The following is a 24,626-nucleotide window of genomic DNA, read 5'->3' on the forward strand; positions in this document are numbered from 1 at the left end:
CAACTTTTCTAAAGAATCTACCAATGTCCTCCCTGCCCCCCAACTGCTTCTCTTCCTGTGTAGGAAATCCTGAAGGGTTTGAATTTTTCCTTGATTTTCTGTGAAGTGATGTGCCATAGGCAGAAAAAGCTTGTAATACATGGTTGTGCTGAAAGGAAGCTAGATCTCACAGCTAGAGCCTTCTCAGTTACAGACAGTAGCCAGCTTGGTAGTGATGGTGGGGCAAGACAGAGCTGGAGAGAATCAGTATGGAAAGGTGAAATGTGAAGGCACTGTGGTATTCTGAGTCAATCTGACATGTGAAATAATACATGTTCCAGACTAGGGCTCTGTGAGAATCTAGTAAAAATAGAAAATACCAGCCTCTTTGGTTAAAGAAAAAAAATTTTTTTAAAGAATATAAATGTAAGTTACTGCCTTATTATTCATTATGGATATATTTTTATTCAAGTTTGTTTTAGCATTATGCTAAATTATCCAAGCACATTTGAATTTTCCTATGAATATATAGTGCATTCCCATCCAATTTCAATGTTGTTGATGGTAATGAAAGCATACAGTAGAAAGTTTTGCTTGAAATGATCTTTAAAAAAAATACTTTGGAAGTTTTGGCACTATACCCTTCCTGCCCAAGAGTTGAACACCAAAAGCCACTCATGGCTTTTTACTGGGGGTATGTTGAGTGAAATTCATACATCTTTAAATGATAGCATCAGCTAGGTGAAAAGAACACACTGTTATAGGCAAGCAAAGACTGTGAGAACCAAAGTGGATTTCTACTCACAGAACCAAGCATGCTGGAGCAAGGAATATTAGCTCAGTGGTAGAACACATGTATAAGGAATGGAGGGAGGAAGGGTGAAAAAAAAATCTAGTCATTGTATTCTATCTCCACTGTGTATAAAATGAACTATGTGCCAGGCTCCAGTGGCTCACTCTTATAATCCTAGCTACTCAGAAGGCTGATATCTGAGGATTGTGGTTCAAAGCCAGCCTAGGCAGGAAAGTGTGTGAGACTCTTATCTGTAATTAACCACCAGAAAACCAGAAGTGGCACTGTGGCTCAAGTGGTAGAGCACTAGCCTTGAGCTAAAGAGCTGAGGTAGAGCACCCAGGACCCATGACTGACAAAAAAAAAACCCCAAACAAAAAAAAAAAGATGCAAATTATGGGCAGGACAGAAGAAGGAAAATGGGAGAAAGGGCTAAAATTGTACTCATTTTCTAACTTATAAAATTGTAGCCCCTTTGTACATCTCCTTCTTAATAACAATAGAAATAAATAACAAAATAAAATAAACCTTAATGGAGACAACACCAGTGACACTTAGATTGTTACCTCTCTTTAATATGTAATTTCTGGGATAATATTCAAAGATTGAGAACTTACTCTTGGAGAAGTAGATGGGTGGGAGAGAAATTTCTAAGGCAGAATCAGCAAGACCTGACAACTGATGAGTGAAGGGAGTTAATGAGAGAAGTCAGTGTGCCTTTGTTTGTGATTGGATTCCTTTACATAGTAGAAACAGAGAGGTATGAAGAGAAAATTGTGATAGGTCTAATGTCAGTAATTTTTTTTTTTTTTTTGTCCGTTGTTAGGCTTGAACTCCAGGCCTGGGCACTATCCCTGAGTTCTTCTGCTCAAGGCTAGCGTTCTACTGCTTTGAGCTATAGCACTACTTCCAGTTTTCTGGTGTTTAATTGTAGATAAGAGTCTTATGGACTTTCCTGCCTGGGTTGGCTTTGAACCTTGATCCTCAGATCTCAGCCTCCTGACTAGCAGGGATTACAAGCATGGTGATTCTTTTTAATTTTTTTATTGTTATTATAAAAGTGAAGTACATAGGAGTTACAGTTATATAAGTCAGGTAATGAATACATTTCTTTTTGGACAGTGTCACCCCTTCCTTCACTCTCTTCCTGTTTTTCCCCTCCCATCTCCACCCACAAGTGGTATAGTTCCTTTTCAATATAGTGTCTAGTGAGTATCACTGCTACATTTGTTCCACTTGTGTCCATCCATTTCTTTGCCCCATTACCCTCCCAAGGACAGATAAATGAACAAAGACAAAAAAAATCAACAACAGAGAAAACAGACCTCTTGTTTCTATTTCCTGAACTTCAGGAAATATATTATTATTAAAATATCATTTTATGTGATCTAGGCACATTATTTAGTAAATGCTGGATTCTTAAGTAAACGCTGGATAACATCTACAGGGTGTTAATTTTAGTCCACAGACCCAAAAGCAAGAAATAAAAACTTGAAAATTATTCATAATTAAGAGCTTACAATTAAAATTATGCTCATTTTGAGAAGTAAATGATGACTGTTTTCCTTCCCATGACTGTAATCCATTCCCATGGTATAACAAATCATTTTACTTAACTGAGTGCTGGCAGGGTTAAAAATACAGGTTGGAAAATAATTTAACATTTCAATATATTATCTCCTCCAAGTCATATAGCCTGGATTATGGAGAAAATTCAAGTGACAAATGAGGATTATATCTTCCCAATATTTAGGGGATAGTTTGTCCTCAAAACTTCATTGCCTTTGTCTTATTATGAATGTAAACAAGAACTTAAGAGTAATATCTTAGCCAAGCACCAGCACTCATTCTACATGTAATCTTAACTACTCAGGAGGTTGAGATCAGAGAATAGTTAATAGTTCTTCTAGATCTTAAGGACACTATGGTCAAAAGACACCAATAAGAGCAAAGGGCTACTAAGATGGGCTAATACACATTTAAATAATCTGCCATTGCAATCTGTAATCTTGCAAAGTGCCGTGATGTCACTATAGCTACTCACTAAAAAAAAAAAAAAAAGAAGATAAAATATACAGAAATTTCTGTCACAATGTGGCAGGCCACAATGTGACTGATGCTTGTGGTCCTAGCTACTCAGGAGGCTGAGACCTGGTGACCAGTGAAAAGCTGGAGGTGTGGCTCAAGTTGTAAAGTGCCAAGCAAGAAAGCCAAACCAGCACAAGGCTCTAAAGTCAAACCCTGGTACTGAAAAAAAAAGGGTAAATGAGTAAATTATACATGTATATGTATATTTCCTCTCTCTTTCCTTTAATATTTATGTATTTATTTATTTATTATTTTCTGTATATGCCAGTATTGGAAATCAAATTCAGGGCCTCATGCTCTTGCTTGGCTTTTCTGCTCAAGGTTGTTGCTCTATCACTTGGATAACACCTTCACTTCTGGCTTTTTGCTACTTAATTGGAGATAAGAGACTTTTGGATTAGTCTGTTTGGGCTGGCTTTGAACCATGAAATCCTCCAATCTCAGCCTCCTGAGTATAGGCTTGAGCTACGGTCACTAGGTTATTCTTTCTCTCTCTCTCTCTCTCTCTCTCTCTCTCTCTCTCTCTCTCTCCCTTGCTCCCTTGCTCTCCTCTACCATCCTCCCTCCCTTTATCTGTGTGTCTATTTATCAATCAATCTAGCTACATAGCTAGCTAGCTATCTGAACAGTATGTCACGATGCTAATAGTATTATAAACTTCAAATGCTTTTAAATGTTATATATAATAATACCATTATATATTGTAATATATTATATATGTATATATAAAGAGAGAGAGAAAGAGAGAGAGAGAGAGAGAGAGAGAGAGAGAGAGAGAGAGAGAGAGTGTGTGTGTGTGTGTGTGTGTGTGTGTGTGTGTGTGTTGGTACTGGGTCTTTAACTCAGGGCCTAAGCACTGCCCTTGTCCCTGAGCTTTTTGCTCAAGGCTAGTGCTCTACCACTGAGCCACAGCTCCACTTCTGGGGTTTTTTGGGGGAGGAGTACTTTTATTGGCAATAAAAGTCTCATCGGCTTTTTTGAGCAGGGTTGGCTTTGAACTGCCATCCTCAATCTCAGATTCCTGAGTTGCTAGGAATATACCCATGAGCTACCAGGACCCAGTTTTTTATTTGTTTGTTTGTTTGTTTTGTTCTTATTTTTTGAAGGTCTCCATACCTCAACATTGTCCACAATGAGGACCAAGCCTAAATATATGGATGGATCCTTGAGTGATCCACATCTAAACCATACCCATGACTTTAGTATTGATAGAAAGTGTCAAGGTCTCCAGTGTTTTAATTCAATGTCTACTTTTATAGCCGAACTATAAACCCAGATACTTTATAAACTGTATTTATAATAAATATTAGAAGGTCTAGAACAGAACACAGAGAACACATTGTAGCAAATGACTAATACTATTCCTCTCCCTTCCTTTTGCCTTGCCTTGAGCCTGCAGAGAGACATGGCATAAGACAACATGGCATCTTCCAGAAAGAGCACTTCAGTAACATTTGGGAAGAGCTGGGGACTGCCATGCTTGCCAGGGATGAACAGACATAATTCATGCAGCTTACCATAAAGGATTGGTGTGGAAAAGTATAATGCAATGGGACAATTGAATATGTACCTTCCTTAGAAGATAAAAGGAATTGTTTTCAAAGCGATGTAGGATGTTTGGAAAGAATAAACAAGATAGAGTTATTCATTGAGAAGGAATTGGCAGGACAGGAAGGATCTGTATGGTGAACATTGTGTGTGTGTGTGTGTGTGTGTGTGTGTTGGAGAAGGGGAATGTAAATTTAGTCTATAGTTAGAAAAGCCCATTAGGATATTATCATGGAATGAAGAATGGTTGTAGGATTTGACCTTATGGCCTCAGTGCTGTCCCTGAGCTCTTTTGTTTAAGGTTGGAGCTCTACCACTTTCAGCCACAGCTCCATGTCCAGTTTTTTGAGTGGTTAATTGGAAATAAGAGTCTCACAGGGATTTTGCTTCCTGAACTGGCTTTGAACTGTGTTCTTCAACTCTGTTTCCTTAGTAGTTGGGTTACAAGCATGAGCCACTGGATCCCAGCTGAAGTTTGCATTTAATTTATTAAGAAACTTTTATGAATTTGAGTTCATATTGTGGCATGCCATGCTTTGGGAAAATAAATTTGGTCACTAGGTAGAATGTAGTATTTGATATTTTGGTGAACATCAAATCCAAGAACTTAATTGCAGGAATGAAGAAATTTTAACCATGAAAGAAGTGATTTGGGGGCTGGGAAGGTGGCTCAGTTGTAGAGTGCTTGCCTTGCATGCCTGAGGCCCTGGGTTCGATTCCTTTGCACCACATAAGCAGAAAAAAAAAAGCCGGAAGTGGCCCTGTGCTCAAGTGGTAGAGCTAGTCTTGAGCTGAAGAACTGAGAGACAGCACCCAGGCCCAGAGTTCAGGCCCCAGGACCAGATTCCCCACCCCCCAAAAAAGAAGTGATTTGCTGAGAGGTTGTACAACAATTTTAAGGCAAGGCAGTCACCATTAAATTTCCTCTCCTGTGAAAGAGTCTTGTCATTGCTTCCAAATAGTTGGTCTATTCCAATTCTTCCTCTCTTCCTTCCTGGTGGTCTGCTTGTATTAGTAATCTCACCATGATTCTATTTGTTTTGATATTCCAAGCAGGTTCACATTTATTTATTCATTTATTTATGTTTTTATTGTAAAAATAGTGTACAGAGGGGTTACAGTTACATGAGTAAGGTAATGAGTACATTTCCTATCGAGCATTGTTACTTCCTCCTTTGTTTTTCCCCTACCACCCCTTTCCTCTCTACCTCCTCCTTCCCCTACCCACATCCCAAAGTTGTAAAGTTTGTTTTCAACATAGTGTCTTATACATCTCATTGTTACAGTGGATCAACCTGTATCCTTATTTCAGCATTTTATTATTTCCCTCCCTCTCCCCAAATTAGAAAAATGTATATAAGATGCAGGGCACTGACTTCAAATATAGTGAAAACAGGGGTTATACCACCAGAGAAGAAAATACAAGCGAAACAACAACAACAAATCACATAGTACATTTTAAATACGTTAAAAACAATAGCAAGAAAGAAAAAACCACTTGTGTTCCTATCTTGGGGTCCATTTCACTTAACATCATCTTATATGGTCATATTACATAGCTTTTGACCTTTTCTGATTGTCCTAGACTTATATTAGTTATTGCAAATAAGGGAAACTTGAACAACACCCAGGTTCTATATCTGATGTATCATCCCCAAGCCTTTGAATAGAAATACCAATGAGAAAAAAAAAATCACAGAAGGCCAAGATCTGGTACCATACCACTCGAACCACATCTCTTCTGGCTTTTGCTGGTTAATCAGAGATAAGACTCTCAGGTGCTTTCCTGCCAGAGTTGACTTTCTTCCAACCGACATATCAGCCTACTGAGTAGCTAGGATGACAGGTGTAGGCCACCAGTGAACAGCACCTTGATGGTTATTAATCTGAGCAGACGTACCCTTAGATTGGTTTTACCATCTTCCCTGGCCCCATTGCCCTTGCTATTTTCTAGTAATGTCTTCATAGCTGTTCATTTTGGTCAGCTGTGGATTATGAGTCCCTGCACTGGAATTTTAAGTAGAAATGAGATGTTCCATTCAGCAGTGGGAAGTGAGGTGCCAAGTTGCCTGGGTTTAGGGTGAAATCTTGGCTTACCCCAGTAACAAGGTCTGTGTTAAAAGCAAGCTAGTTAACCTCTCCAGGCTTTGGTTCATTTCCTCACAGACTAACTTAAGGGTTTTGTGAGGGTTGAGTTGCATATAAAAACTCCTTAGAATGTTGTTTTGCATAGTATAAGCATTCCAAACAAGGAATGGCATGAATTGCAGAGAGGCTTTTGGGTACAGGACTGTGATGGATGTGGTGGAGTGGTGAAATCACAGCCCTGCCTGTCTGCCTAGAAATCTTTTGTGCCAGCCGTGAATGAATGAGAATTCTGTGCTTGGCCTTCAGACCATCAGTGTGTCATACTTGGGCCACATGATCCCTGGTTCTGTCTGAAATATTGGCAAGTCATTTCTTCTCCAGCCTGGTAATGCTAATTTATATAGCCTTTTCTTCTGGCCTAAACCCCTGCACACAGCTGGTGATAATAGGATGCTGAGAAAAGCGAGAGTACAAAAGAAAGCAGAAGAGCAAACCCGAAAAAGGTTCTTGGTTTGGGTTAACACTGCTGTCAGCCTTGCATGTGGTTCACCAAACAACCAGTTTATGACTCTCACCTTCACTCCTAGTGAGTGTCTCATGAGTCAAAATTACCTTTGTGATTAACTTTATATAATGCTCATGCTAACAGCATGCCTATATGAACAAACCATGAGGATTCTAGGAAGAAAAACACAGTGATCTTCCCCAGCACCTTCATACAACATAATTAGTAGCATTTCTAGATCCATCACAGCAAATACTCCTATAACGTGTATGATGGAGGAAATGAATGACTCTAATCATACGTTATTAAATTTTATTCTTATTATATCCCTATTATTCTTTGTAAGTGGGTTACCGAGAGAGTGAAAACAAAAAACATAAGAAAAGGAATGCTTGTCAAGATCCACTATAACTGATGAGGACTGAGTGATTCCTTTCTTACCTGATGTGATAATACAGATATGTTTTCATATTTAATAGGAGACTCGGATGTGGGTTTGCAGAAATGTTTAAGCTGTCTGATGTTTTCAAAGTCTTGGCACAAAATCTCTTTAAGAGATCATACTTTCGTCGGGCACCGGTGGCTCACGCCTGTAACCCTAGCTACTTAGGAGGCTGAGATCTGAGGATCATGGTTCAAAGCCAGCCAGGGCAAGAAAGTCCATGAGACTCTTATCTCCAATAAACCACTAGAAAACCGGAAGTGGCACTGTGGCTCAAGCGGTAGAACACTCACCTTGGGCTGAAGAGCGCAGGGACAGTACCCAAGCCCAGAGTTCAAGCCCCATGACTACCCCCCTCCCCCCCCCCGCCCCCCCGCCCCCCACAAATACCATGCTTTCCATTGTAAACCATGTCAGTTATAAAGAAAAAAAAATATTGCCTGACTCTGGTGGCTCATCCCTGTAATCTTAGCTACTGAGGAGGCTGAGATCTGAAAGTCTTAGCTAGCTTGGGTAGAAAACTCCTTAAGACTCTTGATCTCCAGTCAAGGAGCAAAAAGGTAGAAGTGAAGGTGTGGCTCACTTGTTAGGAGTGCCAGCCTTGGGTGGGGGTGGGGAGGAAAGAGAAAGCCAGGGTGAATTTTGAGGCTCTGAGTGTAAGCCCCAGTACCAGCATAAGGAAAAAAGAAAAATAGTATATCATTGACCTCCCTGTTCATATTATTGAATGTGTAGCTGAGACGATTTTATTAAACAACGAACTCAGAAGTGTCTGAAAGACTGAATAAAAGAGGTGCTCAAGAAAGAATGTGGATTTCTATTTCCTTATTTCTTAGTCAAAATAGTGTCATCCCAATCTAACCTCAAAAAATAATCCTGTTTTGGGGTTTCTGATCATAGACATCTTAGTGGTGTACCCTGATGGTGTATAGCTGGGCTCAGATCCTGCTGGGCAGCAGGGCCAGGAGGGTGGAAAATCTCAGTGAGCTCTCCTGGGGGAGGGAGGCTGTTCAGACAGAATGGATTGTTTTGTGCTGGGCAAGTATCTTCACCTGCCTTTTTTCATCATCTTAAAAGGACTGCAACTAGTCTTTTCCAACTTTGGAAGATGTAATAAACCTGTGAGACAGTGCTCTTGGGACCTAATGAGGCAAGGAATTATGTTTTAGATACGAAACGTCTAGAAATACTAGGAAAGAAAGTTGATGTGCCTTCCAGGAAATGACCCTTTGACATAGCAAGCGAGGTTCTCACCATTACTCACATTTACAAACGTCTGAGGAAAAAAATCTGACTCAAATCTTCCAAGAATAGGCTTGTCTTTATTCAAACCAGTTCACCCAGTTTCTGGACTCTTTTTTTTTTTTTTTAAATTAAACTATAAGCACAAGGCAAGCTTTCTAGACTTATAGGTAGGACTGTAAAATAAGTGTTCCATTCTTGGGGTTCATTACTTGTACTTGCTACTCAGGGCTCACTGTCAACCAGAACCTTCCAGGAACTAAGTTTGCTGCTTGGTCCTCTGACACCTGGTTTGGGGCTGCCGGGATGGAGGTGTGTGTGTGTGTGGTCGGGGGGGGGGATGTAAGGGGGGGTCGGGGCCCTTGTTTTGGAGGCGGGAACCCCACCGGATTGCACAGTTTGCGGGTCCAGTTCTGGGTCTGTGGCGTGGGGCCCTGCTCAAGTCGTTTCTCTGGGGAATCCCAGTGTGGTCAGGTGGGGAGCGCATGGATTAGAAGTCGGTCTGCCCGGGACTCCAGCGTCCCCCGAAGTTTTCAGCCAGGCAGGGGCGGGGCTTCCGAGGAGGGTCCTGGAAGTCGGCTCCAAGGCCAGGTCTTTCCCGCTCAGCCTCAGCCCGGTCCTTGGGCGCCTCAAACAGCAGCACACATGAAGTTCCTTCATTTTTTTTTGTGTATGTTTTTGGGTATAGCACCCCACCTCCGCGCGCCGGCATCCTCTCCGTCTCCTTCCTCTTCCTTTCGTGGAGGCAGAGCTCCATGAGCTCCCCGTTTCCCCTTCCTCCTTTGCCAGCTCCCGGCAGTCGCACGTCTCCTCCGCTTCCTCCCTGGAAACGCAATGCCCTGGCTGCGCCCACCGTGCGGCCAGGCCCCGGTCCGCCGCGGGGGCCCCCTCCCCTTGCCCGCGCGCCGGAGAGCGCTGCGCCGCGGCCCCGGGGCACCCGCCTCCCCATACCTTACATGGACAAATGCGTGCAGGCAAAGTCAGGAATTCAGGCCCCTGACGTCAGCCTCCAGCGCTCCGGGCACCGCACGGGAGACTGAGGGGAGGGGGTGGGGACGGTGGGGAGGAAGGAGGGGGAAAGGCACCAACCAGCAGCCGCTCCAGCCCGGCCGAAGTTTCACTTTTTGTCTGTGGGTTCGTTCCCGGGCCCCGCGCAAGCTTTCCCGGGATAAAGTAGCTTGAGCGGCCGGGAACAGCCGGCTGCTGCAAGGTAAGGGCTGGCTGCACGCTCCCCGGGGTGAGGGGCGCGCGCTCCCCCGAGCCCGGCGCGGGGCGCGGGGCCGGGCCTGTCCGGGACGGGGGACAATGGGAGGGGGCAGTGCCTGGGCACCTCCTCCTCCAGGGCTGCCTCCTCCTCCAGCCGCCACCGCCGCCGCTGCCCCGTCCGCCTCCTCCCTGAGGTATTGTTGCAAATCCTCCTTCCTTCCCCCCCCCTCCACCCTCCGCCCGCGGGTGCCGCAGGAACCCCCGGTCCTACCCCGGCGCGAGCGCCTCGGGGGTGGCTGGAGCGCGGGGTGCAGCGCGTGCTGCCCCGGCCGCCAGGCCCGCGGTGCGGAAGTGCGGGCCTCGGCCCAATCACGGGGTGCACCCCGTAAAGGGAGGGGGGGATTGTAGGTGGGGGAGCATGGGGATCTAGAATTTATAGGAGGGGGGGAAAGCTTCGACTTCGGGACTGGGCGGGGTTGGAGTCTTTTCTCCGAGCGCCCCCCCTGCCTGGGCTTTTCTGGGCGCCCAGGGGGCGGGGCCACGCCTAGCAGCTCCGCGCTTTCGCGGAATCACAGTTGTCACGGTGCAAAGGGCCCTGGGACTCAGTCCTTCTGGCCTTCCCATTTCACAGTCTGGGAAACTGAGGTGCAGAGGAGAGGATTGTCTGTGAAGGCATCCCTTTGAGGCAGGGTTGGTATTAGAATAGGTGGCTTAGGACCCCTTCCTTAGTGTGTGTGTGTGTGTGTGTGTGTGTGTGTGTGTGTGTGTGTGTGTGTGTGTGTGATTTAGATAGTGTAGGTCGATTGGGCTCAGACTTTGCCCTCAGGGAGCGCTCTCTTGGAAGAGCCCAATCAGAGTCAGAGTAGGAAGTGCTGGGGGAGAATGAATAACTCTGGTTCTACAGGGGAGTTAGGGGGCTCGCTTGATTTTGGGGGCCTTCGGGAGGGGCTCGAAATGGCCCTTGGAGGGGATTGTTGTCAGTCAGGGCTTTTGAAGGTTGGGGAGTGTTCTGAAGTTTGACACACTCGTGGATGAAGGCCATCCCAAGCCATCGCAGACCAGTCAAAACTACAGGGTGGGGAGAACCATTTATGGTGTTTTGTTGGGGCTTGAGGTTTGGTGAAGGGGTCGGAAATCATGTCATGCCCTGAGCAAGGTTCTAAAGGAACAGTAATATTTTAACTGTTTCCCTCCCCCCCCCAGAAGGGGGTCCACTGCTTCCCCTCCCAACTGGAAAGAGTTAACAAATGCTCAGAGTCAGTTAGGTCCCGATAACCACACTCTAACTTTATTTTCAGTCCCCCTTTGTCTTTTCACTTCCCCCCCTGAGGCCTCTCCAATTAAAATAAGAAAAAAAACAACCTTTCTTAAAAGGTGTTAGTGACTTAATGTTTCACCTCTCTTTGATATGTGCATTTTAAGAAACCTTTTAGAGGAAGGGAGGGAAAGTGGATTGGGGGTTCTCTGGAAAGAGCTAATGAATGTTCTCTTGGGTAGGGAAAGGAAACAGAAGTCCACAAAAGTGGGAGCCAGCCCTGTAGCTTCAGTGCAGTTCTCCTGTCCCATCTAGAACCTCCTCCTTGCAATTTTTGCTTTTGTTTTTTTGCCAGCACCAAGGTAGTTAAAAAGAACATTTTTTGCCTTTTTAGAAAAATCTTTGCAGGCAGTCCATCAGGCCCAGGGCTTAAAAGTACAAGATAGGTAGATGGGATTAGCTGTATGACTAGTAGGAAAGCAAGTCTGGGGTCTCTAGGTCTGGCTGTCTCCAGCTTCAGGCTCCTTGTAAAGCAGTATGGAGTCTGGAGTTGGCTTTGGGGATTGGCAGAGGGAGGAGGAAGCTAAGCTGCTGAGCTGCTTATTATGTCTGAGACTTAAATAGGACCCTTCTTGGCAGGGCACATTCTGGTGGAGAGACTATTCCTCTCCGACAGAGATTTCCAGGCAGAAATGGGTGGGTGAGACTTAATTATGAAGGGCTTTAGACATACCAAGCTCTGAGTTTGGGTATGACTTGAAGCCATCAATTGAGGAATTTTAGCAGGCTGGAACATGCTTTAGGGGGAAATCCTGGCCATTGGAAAGCCTGCTTTTCAATTTCAGTGAGAGAGGCAATCATTTGGCTTTAGATCCTTATCATTGAGTGTTTGTCCATTTATCTAATATGTGTTACTGAGCACCTATTAGGCATGTCTGTCAAATATGAGAATTTTATCTCAGGTTCCTGTTTTTATTGAGACAAATTCTATTAGTTTATCTTGAATGCATGTCTTTTTTCATATTTTGGTATCGCTGAACTCAGTTTTATAATCAGAGAGGTGTCGTAGAATAGTTCATTATATTCTAAGTTGATATTGATCCATTTTATAGTTGCTGGTTTACTTTTTGATTTATGTGGGTACTGGAGCTTGAACTCAGGGCTCCAGGCTTTCACCAGCTTTTTTGCTCAAGGTTGGCTTTCTACCACCTGAGCTACCCTTCCTTCTCTTTGCTGCTTAACTGAAGACGGGTCTCACAAATTTTCCTTCTTGGATGTGCTTTGAATCCCAGTCTTCAGATCTCAGCCTCCTGGGTAGCTAGGATTATAGCGGTGAGACACCAGAGCCTTGCTAGTTAGTAATTTAAATTTGACACAGTTTGTTGCTCATGCCATCAATGTATTTGTCTATTCATCTTTCTATCTACCATCTATCAATCTATTTAGTGTGGGTCTAGTTGACAATCCTTAAATTTTTTACTTAAGGCTGGCACTCTACCACTTGAGGCATAACTTATCTTCTGGCTTTTTGGTAGATAAGAGTTTCAGGACTTTCTTGCCTAGGTTGGCTTCAAATCTTGACTCTCACATCTCAGCCTTCTGAATAGCCAGTTTTGTAATCCTCAGCTATCGGTAATCTAGTGAATCATGTTCTTTATAATTATAGTACTTTGTACTGTAAAGGTACTTTCTACCAGATGGTCCACTTAAATGTATTCAAGCATCTGAGAATCAGTGCCACCTCCATTTTAACCCTTGTCCAAGGGTTAAATTTGGGATGGGCTCAAAATTAGGACCCCAAACTTGTGTTTCTTTGTGATAACATGCAACTTTACCTGCCACATACCTAGCATAGTTTGACTGGAAATAGGACAGAGCTAGATTGATTTTTGAGTTGAGAACAATGGTTTATAGTGCTGAATGATGAAATATTGGTCAAGTACAGAGTAACTTGGGAGGACTGGAAAGTTCCCTCACCTTGAAGATTTGCTGAATTAAGAGAAAGAAGATAGAAGCTTGTAGGTAACATGGTAGAACCAGAATCTGGAGATACATGAAGAGATTGGTACGTAAAGCACATTTAATTGTCCTCACTGTGAACCAGGGCCCAGGTAGCTCTTGGGAATCCAAAGATAAAGGTCATGTTCACGTGTGTGTGTGTGTGTGTGTGTGTGTGTGTGTGTGTGTGTGTGTGTGTGTGTGTGTGTGTGTGTGTGTGTAGGGAAGATCAGTGTATTAAATGTTGTTACAGGGTATGTTTATTCTGTGGAGGGGATGATCACCCTCAGGGAAGCTATTGTAGATGAGTGCTATTAGAATGAAATCTCTAGGACTAAATTGGAGTTGGACAATTGAGGAAGGAAAGGTGACAGAGGGACCTACCAGGCAAAAATAGCACCATATGCAGATACACCTGCATATACAGATAGAAGAAGGTGGCCTGTTTTTCAGACTGTATTTCAAAAGGCCCACGCAAAGAGGACTGTGGGAAGTGGAGTAGGGGGTAAATTTTCATTTTTTGCTAAGTAATGTTTACATTTATCTAGTGTAGATGATAGGGGCCATTAACTGGTCCTCTAGAGATTCATGGTTCACAGGAGAACAAGGCTGAGCCGAGGCTCTGGAACCATCTCTGTGGGGTTAAGTATTTGATAGTAATGCAGGAGCCATAGCAACACTTTTAGTAACCGGATGAGTGAGCCTGAGACTTTGACCCAGGGCAGTAATGAGGCCCTCTTAACTGCATATGTGCATTGGTGGGTGGGGACTTTTCCTGGAACTAGGCTTTGGAATGCTACACTGCTTTGCAAGAAGAAACTTGCTGGAGGAAAGGGGATCTAAAGTGGTGCAGCTGCATACAGGAAGCTGAATCTGAGTGGAAATCCATTGGCTTGAAGGTGAGGATCATACAAGAGGTGGTCAAGGAAGAGAGGGAGGAATGGAAGTGCATTGTGGGAGTTTGCTGTAGTTGGTGAGAGGCTTGGAAGAAATGGCCATGTTCCTAATGCATGTGGCATGAATGAGACTGGTGGGGGTGAGTGACCAACGGTCAATGGAAGTCATTCAGGTAAACCATAAAGTCAGGGCTAGAAAATGTTTATCTTCCTATCATTTCAAACATTCTTGTGTGCTTATCATATGTGTATATCATTACTATATTGATTGATTATGTATGACTGCTATGGTTTGGATGTGACTTGTTCTTCAAGGGTATGCACATATGTTAGAGGTTTGGTTCTTGGTGTGAGGATGTGAGACTGGGCCTAGGAAAAGGGTCCTTAGTGGGTAGTCCTTAAAGGTATGTACTAGGAATGGATTAATGGAGTTCTCTGGAATTCTGAGAACTAGCTGTTACAGGAGAGCCAACCCAGCCTCTGATTTGCTCTTTTCCACTTGCACGCCTGTTATTGTGGTATCCTTCACCAGGCCTTCACCAGGGCTGAACAGATGCTGGCAGTATGCTTTTAAACTTCCATAACTATGAGCTAGGTAAAATTCTTTTCTTTATAAAGTTCTCCAACCTGGGTGCTGGTGGCTCATGCATATAATCCTAGCTACTCAGGAGGCTGAGATCTGAGGATCGTGGTTCAAAGCCAGCCTGGGCAGGAAAGTCAGTGAGACTCTTATCTCCAATTAACCACCAGAAAACCAGAAGTGGCATTGTGGCTCAAGTGGTAGAGTGGTAGCCTTGAGCTGAAGAGCTTGGGGATAGTAACCAGGCCCAGAGCTCAAGCCCCGTGACCGACCAAAAAAAAAAAAAAAAGTTTTTCAGCTTCAATTATTAAGTAATAACAACTAAAAATGGTTATCTTTTTTTGAGATGCTTTCTCTTTTAAGAAGTATTTTAAATTTTTATTATAAAGGTAATGTATAGAGGGGCTATAGTTACGTAAGTCGGGCAAAGAATATGTTTCTTTTGGATAGTATCATCCTTTCCCTCTCACTTTCACATATTTTGCTTTAGTTCTCTAAAAGTGCTATGGTTTCAGTGGTTTGGTTTGGATACGTGTGTGTGTTTGTGTGGATTTATTTGGGTTACTGTCACTGGTGCCTGCCCCAAGCTCCTTGATCTTTCCTAGCTTCAGATTTCTTACTCCCCATCTCACCATTCTCCTTTTAAATATACTTATTTTTGCTTAGCTGCTTATTTTTGCTTACTCTGACAGTCTTGGAGACATTACCAGGCAGATCTCTTGTCTTTTCCCTCTCTTTAAAACCTGCCCATCATAACCCATCTGTCAGAACCTGGTAGTAATTCATAGCCTTTGTAGCTCTTTTTATGTGGCAAGTGCATTTTACAATCATTTTTATGACTTAGTTCCCAATTGCAACTCAAGAGATGGGTTGGCAAAGATTTGCCTGATCTCATGGAGAATGGGCACAAATTCAAGGGTGGAGAAACCTTCCTCTGAGGTTTAGGTTTTAAGTAGCATCATGAGACTTGAACTCCTGTCTCCAAAACATCTGTCCTGCTGTTTGACTTCTGCAAGAGAGCGTGAAATAATTGCCACCGACATCCTCAGCATGATCCACACACAGATAGAAGCTGTTCTTATTTTCTTAGTCCTGTCTAGTAGTGTTGGCTGCCCGGGTCTGAGGCTTTGGAAGACAAGATAGTTTTAGATTCGTGACTATATAGCTCAAAAATCTAGGTTTTACCATGTTGTCATTTTGGCAGTGTATCTTCACCATTTAATTTGTTCAAGGGAAAACAAAGACATGTGTTTGGGCCATTCATGAGCTCTATGATCTTAAGTTGTGGAATATCCACAATTTTCAGTTGCCATGAAGGTATGATAATCACATGCTATATCATGTGATTATATAATATATGAGATCATATGCTAGATCAGATGATATATCATGTGATCACATGACATATGATACCACATAATACATCACATGCTATATCATGTGATCATATGATATATGAGATCATATGATATATCACAGTGTACTTGTGAAAACTACCTAAGTTCCTGTGGCAGCACTTTGTAAGCTATAATATAGGATGAACATGTGGCCCAGTTCAGGTGCCCAGCTGGGTCTCTGGCACACAGTGATGGCTCCTTTATCTGCTAGTGAGGATCATGGGCTTTGGATCTAGACAATTCCAAGTTCAAATACTCAATGTTTCATTTAAACAGAGGGAGTTTCCCTAGAGTGGTCACAAGCATTGCTTGGATTTCTGATTTACTTTTATTAATGAGGGCACCACTGTTGGAAATAGCATGCTACAAAAAAGTGTGGTGAGATCCAGAGATAGTCTTTCCAGGTGGTATACAAAGTGACTTTTTCCCCAGTTGAATGACTATGCAGTGTATTGCACTCTGAGTTAGATTTTCATTTATGTTGAGTTTGTAGTTTTTAGTCTTGTTGAGATTTTCTTCTATGAGTGGCCTTATACTATGGCAGGACAGCTCCCAGGAATACAAAAGAAAAGCCAATGTTGAATGGCAGAGCCAATCTTTCTCAAAAACATATGTGAAGCTGGGTGTCAGTGGCTCAGGCCTATAATGGTAACTACTCAGGAGACTGAGGTCTGAGGATCACAGTTCAAAGCTGGCCCGGGCAGGAAAGTCTGTGACACTCTTAAATAAACCACTAGAAAGCTATGGCTCAAATGGTAAAGTGCTAGCCTTGAGCTGAAGAGCTGAGGAACAGCACCCAGGCCCAGAGTTCAAACCCCACAACTGACAAACAAACAAAACATATGTGACATCCTTTCAGAAACCTTACCTTTTTAGATAAGCATGAGAATCAAGCTAGGTCACCATCACTGACCTAAAAGTTTTGTGATTTTGGCCTCTTGCCACCCTCCAGATAGACATTTTTCACTCTGTAACTTTTTTTGTTATTCCATTGTTACTAGGTCAGCAGCCAGTACACAGTAGACATTAGAGATAACTTCTTGCCCTAGGGGGAGATAGCTAGGGTATATAGAGTATAAGTTCCGTGGCATTCTTAAGAGAATTTATTTATTTATTTATTTATTTATTTATTTATTTATTTATTTATTTTTGGTGATGGTACTGGGAGAGCTTTCCCTTAGCTTTTTTTTTTCTTCTCAAGGCTGGCACTTTACCACTTGAACCACACCTTCACTCTTGTTTTTTTCCTGGTTAGAGATAAGGTCTCATGGATTGTTTTTGCCTGGGCTGGCTTTGGACTGTGATCCTCAGATCTCAGCTTTTTGAGTAGCTAAGATTACAGACGTGATTCACTGGCACCTGGCTTCCTTGGCATTCTTTTTTAAAGTGTATTTTATTTTATTTATTTTTATTTTGTGCCCGATCTTGGGTCACTGTCCTTGAGTTTTTGTGCTCAAGGGTAGTGCTGTATATCTTGAGCCACCAGCACCCAGCAATCCTTGGCATTCTAAAGTGAACTTTTATTTTTTGCATGTTAAAAGATTTTTATCTTTAAGGTTAACCCCAATTTCCTTACATATAAAAATGCTTACTTCACTGATAGACTGATCATATTGATTGGCCCAGGACAGCTTCAGTTTATTTCCAGCCTCTGTTCTTGTAGTAGAAATACTTTCCCTTTCATTCTCAGAGGTGTTCTGAGTGGAGAATAAAGTCTATGGTTACATGTGAGTGTTGAGTTCTATAGAAAATGCCAGGCCTAAATTAAAGGCTCAACAAATATTACAATTATTACAATAATTATTGCAAATATTTCATTACAGGAGGTACTAGGTATTCTAGAAATGTCCTGTTGAATGAACTACATGTATGAAAGAGTTCAAATATTTGAAGGTAAAGTCAAGATTATGGGCTGTATGGGGCATGCTGGACCATATACTTAAGTTTGGTGGAAGTGCTAGCTTTTCCTGAGAAATCAAAGAAGAACATGAAGGCTGGGTTCTGGTGGCTCACACCTGTAATCCTAGCTGCTCAGGAAGCTGAGATCTGAGAATCATGGTTCAAAGCCAGCCCGGGCAGGAAAGTCCATGAGACTCTTATCGCTAATAAACCACCAGAAAACCAGAAGTGGTGCTGTGGCCCAAGTGGTAGAATGCTGGTCTTGAGCTGAAGAGCTGAGGGACAGCACCCAGGCCCAGAGTTCAAGCCCTATGACTGACCAAAAAAAAAAAAAAAAGAAAAAGAAAAAAGAAAAAAAGAAGGACATGAAGGCTTAGACTAAAATTCATTTGGGCAATTCAGTTTAGTTGCTGGTGGCTCACCCTTGCAATCCTAGCTACTCAGGAGGCTGAGATGCGATTGCAGTTCGAAGCTAGTTCAGGCAGGAAAGTGTGTGAGACTTATTTTCAATTAACTAGCCAAAAAGCAGGAAATGGAGGTTTGGCTCAAGTGGTAGAGCCTTGAGCAAAACGCTGAGGCAGAGTATCTAAGCTTTGAGTTCAAGCTCTAGTTGTATGCATGTGCATGTGCATGAACCAGCTCGTACACACACACACACACACACACACACACACACACACACACACACACACACACACAATGAGGGATCCTAATTTGCTCTGCTATTAATAGTTAAGAAATAAGATTGATTCTCTATCCATTGCGTACTTTAGCTGGGTTTCTAATGTATTTTTCATGCAGTGGTCCATCTAGATAATAATCTCTTTCTATAACTGTGTAAAGTCCAATGCTGTACTAAATTCAGTGCCAAGAGGTCACCAGTCACCCACACTTATTCTTTCCAGTGAATTTCCACTGAAGACAGATCTTGTGTAGTTCCTAGCAAGAAAACAATTTGGTTGGCACTTGTCGTGTTTGGTATGAAAACTAATCATTTTCAGGAACTGTAGTACGGAGTTGCTACCCAGAGGGCAGGGTGTTCCCTGAGTCATGGGAAAGGTAAACTTTGCAGTGACCAGGTAGGTAAGTGGCACTTTTTCTTAGATGGAGGTGAAAGGTAGGTCAGCGTTCCAATAGCTGGCCTTTTCCACCTTGGCAGTCTTTCTTATTGGCTGCAGTTTAGCAGCCTCTCTTGGAGAATATTAGTATTGGCAGTTGGACAAGACCCTAAATATACATTTGCCCATCAATCTGACACATTTGTGTATTCACTCACTCTCTGGACAGCATGGTTCAGGTGAATCAGTGTATAAATGTGGAAATCTGGCATGGGCCTTGAGGATGGAAACACGTATGCTATGTGATTGCTGCCCCCAGATTATAGGTTTGTAAATGGAAAGCTGAGGCAGGAGGAGCACAAGTTCTCAGCCAGCCTAGTCTACATAGAGAAACCTTGTTTTGAAAACAACAAAGTATATGAGAAACTATCTGATGGCTCTTATTGAATGATGACTGACCTCTAGGGATCTGGGTAAACTTAAGTTTCTCAGAGGAAGAAATATCATTTTATTGGACATTGAGGGATCAGTAGGAATATGGGAGGCTTGGAGAAAAGAAAATATTTAGTTGGGGGAATAACATGAACAGAGGTATGGAGGTATGGGACTACATTGTAGAAAGATGCCATGCAGATGGGTGGACCCTAGGTTGAAAAAGGCTCTGGTGTTTGTAACAAGTTGAGACTATATGATGAAGGGAGTATCAATAGGGCAGTAGTAGTATTGTTGGATCTGTCCTTTTGGGTGGATTGAAGAGGTGGGTCCTGGAGATACCAAGAGATACTATAAAACCTCAGATCACAGAAAAATCAAAGCTGAATTACCCCTGGAGCAGTGTATCACAGAGAAGATTCAAAGAATGGAAGTCATCCTATCTTCTCATTTTACGAAAGAGGAAACCCAGGCCCTGTGAAGGAGGTACATCCAAGGTCTACAGCCTGGTCCCCGCATAGCCCTGAGGTGACCCATCCTCTGCTCAGTGCATTTCTCCTTATATCATTTATTAAATAACAACATATAAAAGTGGTCTAGCCAGGTACCGGTGGCTCACACCTGTAATCCTAGCTACTCAGGAGGCTGAGCTCTGAGGATTACAGTTCAAAGCAAGCCTGGGAAACAAACCTTTTGAGAGGTTACAATGTACACTGACTTATTAAAGATTCAGGAAAGTTCCATGGTAAAGATTCTTCATTTCCCGTGACAGACTTTGGGCATAATAACTTGACTAGGGCACCCTTTTCTGATAGAACAGCCTTAATGGTCTTAGAAACATGGTCACAAGGAATCACAATGTTCTGCTCCTATGAAGCAGGTCTCCTGCTAGACTGACTGTCCTAGCAAGGAACAGGTTCCTTGTCTGAACTGCTATGGTATCCCCAACACCCAGTAAAGGGCCAACATGAATAAACTAAACCCAATGCTCTCATTTAAGTGAGAAACCAAAAATGTCAAAATGACACCCTCCCTCTCTTTGTGTTTAAAGTAATACTACACAGAGAAAATGTACTCATTCTTGAAAAACGGAATAGAATGGAAGTTTCTCTGCTATACCTCAACTAAAAGTTCCTATAACCTGATGGATTCTTTCCCTCTTCTTCACACACCAAGTTGGTTGTCTACCACAGGAAAATTAAGACAGGTCAGAAAAGAAAGTTATGGGGACTCCACAGGCCTTTGGGGTAAGAAATGGGGGAGGAGGGGAACAAGCAGTGTGTGCAAATGGATTAGGATAAACAAGACCTGTCGGTATCTAATTTAGACCTAATAAGATAGTTTGCTGAATGTTAATTAAGTACTCAGTGGTTGTTACTAACTGTGGTGATTAACTTAATTTTGAATTAAATAAGCAATAAATGCTTAACTGAAGTTCTATTAAATTTTACTCAGCAAGTGAGAAATATGAGGCTCTTAATTGAGTTTAAACAAGATAGTTATGGCAACTTAGTTGAATTTTTATTACGTTAAGATAACTGCCTTATTAAATTTAAATTGACTGTTTTATTTGATGGGGAAATATGTCATCTGTCCCTCCCACTTACGAAAAACATGTCCAAAAAGGTTTATAATTAGTGCAAGCTACTTGGAGTTCTTTTGTCCTTTACTCTTGTTTTAATATTGAGTTTTCTCATCTAAGCATGAATTTGAATCATCCTGTTAGATTGTCTGTATGGATTCTTGGTGTGTCAGTACATGCTGGTAATCTCTGCTAGTGAACAAGTGATATACCTGGTATCCTACCTTACTTTCCTAGACCTAAGTCATTACATAGGCTAAGTAAAGACAGTGGATTGGAAATCACTGGCTGGCTAATCACTTGCATTTTTTTCTTCATAGTGTATGCAGTTTCTGAAACACTACCTGGCAGGTAATTGAGCACTGAAAAGCCTAGTGTGGTGACAAATACTTGTAAACCCAGCACTTGGAAGACTAAGTCAGAACAATTACAATTCAAGGCCAGCCTGAGTTACATAGCAAGCTTCAGGTCAACAGTAAAACACTGAGACAGACCCTGACTCAAAAACAAAAAACAAATGAATGAATGAATGAATGAATGAATACACATATAAAGTTTTGGCAATTCAAGACACTAAACATTTTTTAGCCCTTTCTTACCAATTTATCCCCTTGTTCCTTTTTCTCTCTCTCTAGAACACTGTTTAGGCCTAGTGACACAGTATGCTTTGGAGAAAGCTGCTGTAGGGTACAGATCCTGTCCACCAGCCTCCCAGAGCTGAGGAGGGCTGGGCAGACACACGCTAGTAGCCATGATACTGAATTGGAAGCTTGGCTTTGCCTGATGAGGATACAGGCTGAGTGATTTCCAACTTAAGAATTTATGGCTGGGACCCAGTATGGAATCAGGGTAGGTTTTCCTCATGGTGGAAAGGGAGGCATTGTAGAGGTTGACTTTAAACAAGCCTGGAGGGTTCCCCTACGGTCATTTGGAACAGAACTGTGAACTTCTGACATGACTGATGGTTAGCAATACCTTAATGCTGTAGCATAACTTGGACATGTTTCCATCACAGCCTGAATCTGGAAGGTGAGAAGCAGAAAACTTTGTGTTGTAGAATTTACAGCTTTAGATTTTGTTCCAGTGGGTGACTGCCTGTCCTGTCATTGACACCGTCCATGAGGCACTGTGAGGCTTTGCCTCTGCTTTGTGAACTGCACTAATTTTCTTTTTTGACTGTGAGCGTTGGCTCCTTTGTAGACAGTTTCATGATAACAGGCCTGGTTTCCATTTGCCTTGACATATTTATTTATTTTGTCCCTCACAGGACTTGCATTCAGGGCCTGCATGCTGTCCCTGAGATTTTTTTATTTTTTTCTCAAGGCTAGTGCTCTACCACTTTAAGACACAGCTCTACTTCCAGCTTTTCGATGGTTAATTGGAGATAAGAGTCTCACAGACTTTCCTGCTGGGACTGGCTTCAAACCAAGATCCTCAGATCTCAGCCTTCTGAGTAGCTAGGATGACAGGTCTGAGGCTTCTTATTTTGACACTTGGTGAAAACTATAGTTGATGAAGTACCTTACGGTTTAGACAGGAGGGATTTTTCTTTTTCCTTTCTTAGAGCTGACCAACACACTGTTACATTCTCTGTTATGGACTATTATGTGACTAGCACAGATGGTTAGGTGCAAAGTATAAGCTGATTTTTGCAGACATTGGAAAGTCAGCTCCATGTGACATTTTCAGCGGGCAGATTCAGGTGGCAGATTGAAGTGCACAACATGGGCTGTGGATGTGAGTATGTGAGGAGGATGTGTCAGAGGGCAGGGTGCTGGTAAGATAAGTCTAGGGATGTGTTTAGAGGAGGAGATACTGACAGATGTCGTTGACAGTTGGTTCTCCTCCAGTAGAGATTTTCAGAATTTAGGAATTTGCTTTGAGAGTCTATTTTCTTTCCTTTGTATTAAATATAATTAATACTCATAGCCTTTGTAATTTGCCTTTGGATCGATCTAGCTAGATAGGTCTACTAGGAAATTCCAGAAACATTCCAAAATCTTTGGTTTAAATAAGGAGTGCTTACGAGAATGGGTACAGAAGCTACACAGTCTAGATTTGCATCCTGACCCAGCAGGAATATCTTGACCTGTTTCTAAGTCTCATTAGGTCTCCATTGCTTCATCCATAAAATGAGAATAAGAAATAATACTGTGGATCTCGTGAGGAATAGATGAATCAACGCTTACGGAGTCTGACACATGGTGTTTGCCACTGTTGTTAACCTGTTCCCCTTCCTGAATCTCTGAGTGGTGATTTGGAAAAGATCTTATATGTCATCAAGATTCTTGTCTCTGTAAATAAACTTCCTCACATCTGTCATCCAGTGTCCCTTATTTTTGACATAATACATCAGTGTGGTACATTTGTCAAAACTTAAGAAAATGCTTTCCTATGAACCATACTCCAGATTCTGTTTAGACTTCCAGTTTTTCCATTCACTTCCTTTAAAAAATATTATTAAGTAATTGTACAAAGAGGTTACAATTCCATTAGTGAAATTACGAGACAATGCATCTTGATCCATGTCACCCCTTCCATCTTTCTCCCCCATTTTTCTCCCTGTTTGTAAGTTGGTGTACTCAGGGGTCACTCTTTGACAAATGAGTTTATAAGTACAGTGTATCTTGATCCGTGTCATCCCTTTCATTATTCTCCCCCCTCTCTCCCAACCTCTCCCCTCAATTTTCCTACTTGCATAGGATATGCATTGAATTTTATGATTGCAGCCTGCCTCTCCTCCGTTTGCTTCCTTTTTTTTGTTCTAGGATCCAGCCCGGGGTACTACAGTTCATTTAGTCCTCAGAGCTGCCCAGTCTAGAGTGGCTGAATGTTCTTTGTCTCCTTTACTATTCAGAGCAGGATTCTTTATGGAAAAGCCTGTTGAATGTGTGACCTTCCTCTGTCTGCTTTTTCTCTTTAAAGGGAGTCTGGCAGAGCAGGGCTTAAAAGTCACTAGAATCCAACTCCCTTGTATTCAGGGACAGAGACTCAGGCTCCCAAAATTGAGATGTTAGAGGCAGCTGGAGACCTAGAAAAGAGCAACAAAGATTGTGGAGATTCCCTGATGGTTGAGAAAAGAAGCATTGAACATCAAGTAAACAGCCATTTGAATGAAGAAGAAAGAAATATTACAAATTTAAAAAATACTAAACAAAAAAATAAAATAAGGAAACGGTTGTCTTTAGAACTTACTTCAGGATGACTGGGACAAGCAATGCAAAACAAAGCAGTCATTCATAAGAAAATCTGTGAAAGTGCCGAGTGGAACTAGTGTTTGATAAGCCCGGTATACTGTCTGTTTTTATTCTTGGAAGCTTTTATCATACAATACTACATTATGTTGTAGTCTGACTTTCACACAAATTGGATCCTGAAACTTCTTACAGGAATTAAAAATACAAACTCGTGGGCAGTATGTGTTTTATAAATTACTGAAAACAGAAGTGTAAAGATACGGCATACTGAGTACAGGGAAGCCTGCGATGGGCACCCAGACCCAGAGAATGCAGGGATGAGGCAGTGGGGATGGCACCGGGAAGGAGCTGGGAGGCTGCAGGAAACAGCAGGTGGGTAGCTCTGTCCTTGGAGCCAAGATGGGGGAGGCCACATCTCCAGCAGGTACTAGGATTGTGGGA

At 42.4% G+C, this 24,626-nt stretch overlaps 1 protein-coding gene across 6 annotated transcripts in view; it reads left to right on the forward strand.

Moving 5' to 3' along the window:
- Positions 1 to 9,815: 9,815 nt before the first annotated feature.
- Lpp (LIM domain containing preferred translocation partner in lipoma) overlaps positions 9,816 to 24,626 on the forward strand; it is a 694,821-nt gene continuing 680,010 nt past the window's right edge. For 5 of the 6 annotated variants that reach the window (XM_070029814.1, XM_070029810.1, XM_070029813.1 and 2 more), the window contains exon 1: positions 9,816 to 9,895. The gene's annotated coding sequence lies outside the window, so the exon portion shown is untranslated. Of the gene's footprint in view, positions 9,896 to 13,914; positions 14,044 to 24,626 lie in introns of those variants that run through there. The other variant, XM_070029811.1, reaches the window with a different exon arrangement.

The sequence above is a fragment of the Dipodomys merriami genome, unplaced genomic scaffold, assembly GCF_024711535.1.
Source record: "Dipodomys merriami isolate MVZ:Mamm:240054 unplaced genomic scaffold, mDipMer1.0.p SCAF_2, whole genome shotgun sequence".
Taxonomy (NCBI): Eukaryota; Metazoa; Chordata; class Mammalia; order Rodentia; family Heteromyidae; genus Dipodomys; species Dipodomys merriami.